This window comes from Orycteropus afer, unplaced genomic scaffold (genome assembly GCF_000298275.1).
Source record: "Orycteropus afer afer isolate SDZICR_OR568_19922 unplaced genomic scaffold, OryAfe1.0 scaffold00006, whole genome shotgun sequence".
In the NCBI taxonomy this organism is placed as follows: domain Eukaryota; kingdom Metazoa; phylum Chordata; class Mammalia; order Tubulidentata; family Orycteropodidae; genus Orycteropus; species Orycteropus afer.
The window spans coordinates 15,617,455-15,619,853 of record NW_006921593.1 but is presented as its reverse complement, the minus strand read 5'-3'; the positions used below and the strand labels follow the sequence as shown (position 1 = coordinate 15,619,853).

At 60.1% G+C, this 2,399-nt stretch overlaps 1 protein-coding gene across 1 annotated transcript in view; it reads right to left on the bottom strand.

The window, feature by feature from the left end:
• The window catches only part of MAD1L1 (mitotic arrest deficient 1 like 1), a 370,401-nt gene that overhangs the window by 1,035 nt on the left and 366,967 nt on the right, over positions 1–2,399 (bottom strand). The gene's annotated exons all lie outside the window — the stretch shown is intronic.

Genomic DNA, 2,399 nt, shown 5'->3' with positions numbered 1-2,399 from the left:
GGGTTGCCCACCCTCTGATCACTGCATCTCTTCTTCCTCTTGGGCGTGAGAGGGGCACTGCCTCCCACCCCGTTTCTGCACCCCGACTCACTGGCTGAGACCCTGGGCGATGCTGGGCGGCAGAGCAGGCCCCGCCCTGCTGCCCTGCGTGTGCTGTGCGCATCCGGCCCCCGAGACGCCCAGGAGGGGCAGGCAGGCTTCAGCAGGAGCATCTCAGTGTGGGGCTGCAGCGCCCCCAACCAGGCCCCCCCATGCTGCTCCGTGGCCCCTCGGCGCCCTTCCAGCACCGGCCTGACCCGCGTGTCCGAGCTGCCATGCGGCTGTGCTGCCTTGTTTGTTCTGTTCCCTGTGCCCTGCTCGGCCCCTGCCTCTCCTGGGCGGCCCTTCCCGGCCTGTCCGGACGATACACGTAGCCTTGTCACAGTCCAACACAAACCATTTTTAAACAAAAACTAGAGGAACTACTTTGACCTTTTACCAAGAAAATCTTTTCATTCCTGCCTCCCGCTCTTGTTCTGAATGTTTTTCCCGTAAATGTCAAAAGGGGCCAATTCCCCGGCAGCTGTCAGGGGGAGACAGGAACTCCAGGCAGGGGCACGCGCGGGGAGCAGGGGCAGGAAGGGAAAGACAATCTCCATAGGTGTGACCCTGCTTGGGCCTGGCCAGCATCCCAGGGAGCTGGCTTCGTCCAGGGCCACCGAGGGCCCTAAGCTGGCCTCTGTGGGTGAGGTTGGAGCCCCCAGCCCCTGCCCTCCTAACCTGACATCACACGGCACTCAGTTTCCCCCACCCAGGTATGGGGGTGGTCCCTGGCCCCATCTCTCTCTGAGTGGAAACAGTTGTCCTCTGAGCCCCTCCCCAGCCCCTGCAGCTGCGGGGACCCCACCTTTCCCAGAACAGACCCTTCCTGGGAGCTGCCGGGGCTGTGACCAGACTCACAGGCAAACCCGAGCAAAGTGCAACGTGAAGGCCACCTCTAGGCCCACCATGCACCTCCCATCAGCACCCAGGACCTTCCCTGAGCCAGACTCTGCACGGCCCCCACAAGGGGACCAGGGTGGTGACGGAGGGCACACGGGTGTGGGGGGCAGGGTGCAGGAAGCAAGAACGATGGGGTGCTCCCTGCTTTCAGACCCTCAGAGCAAAAACGCGCGTGTCAGCTCGTGACCTGCAGCTGCCCTGCAGCCCCGGGGGCCAGCAGGCAGGACCCCGACAGGAACCCCCAGCCACCAGGCTCCCGGCTTCAGTTGGCCTGGGCCCTGGCCTCCACAACCCCACCTCCCTGGTGCCGGCCTCCTCAGCCCAGGGCTCCTGCTTGCATGCTGTTCCCTGGTTGGAAGGGGCCCTCGCCTCCCCAAGCCGGCCACAGCCCGGTGCTATCAGAACGTGCTGAGTGAGTTATGCTGCGCCATCAATCTTGGGACCTCGCTCTGCCAGGCTCAAATATCACCCGGTCCCCAGGTACCGTGTAAATCACCATAATTACGGGCTATTCACTTAAAATTAGAGCCCCATTCTTTAAAAAGCAAATTGCTCGGGTAGACGTGCTGGGTGCTGGCCGTGGCCCAAGGATTTATGGGCTGAAGCGGCCCCGTGCCCTGGCTGAACTGCCCCTTGGTGCTTGGTGGTGACGGGCGCCCATGGAGGGAGGGGCACCCAGCTGGCTCCGCACCTCCGACCCGGCCAGGCCTCCTTCCCAGGCCTGGAAACCGAGCGCTTAACCACTGCAGCACCAGGATGCTGGGCAGTTATCTTAATATTCTCTATACATGATGGCTGTACTATGGCTATGATGGACTGAAATGTGTCCCCACAAAATATTTCTTGAAATCCTGTACCTGTGGATGGAGGAGTCCCTGTGGCACAATGGCTAAAGTGCTTTATTGTTAACTGAAAGGTTGGCGGTTCAAACCCACCAGATGCTCTGTGGGAGAAAGATGAGGCAGTCAGCCTCCATAAAGGCAAGACTCACTGTTGTCGACTTGGTTCTGACTCATAGCGACCCCTCCTTGGGTTTCTGAGGCAGTATCTCTATGGAAGTAGATTGCCCCATCTTCTTTCCAAGGAGTGGCTGGTGGGTTTGAACCGCCAGTCTCCTGGTTAGCAGTCAGATGCCTTAGGCACTATGCCACCAGAGCTACCCCATAAAGGTAACAGCCTTGGAGCTGCTACACCTATGGTGTAGTCCTACTCTGCCCTCTAGGGGCGCTGTGAGTCAGAATCAACTCCACGGCAGTGGGTGTGGTTTGGGCTTTGCTTCCGTGAAGATTGACAGCCTTGGAGACCCTGTGGGCAGTTCCACTCTGTCCTCTGGGGACGCTGTGGGTCAGAATGGACTCCACGGCAGTGGGTGTGGTTTGGGCTTTGCTTCTGTGAAGATTGACAGCCTTGGAGACCCT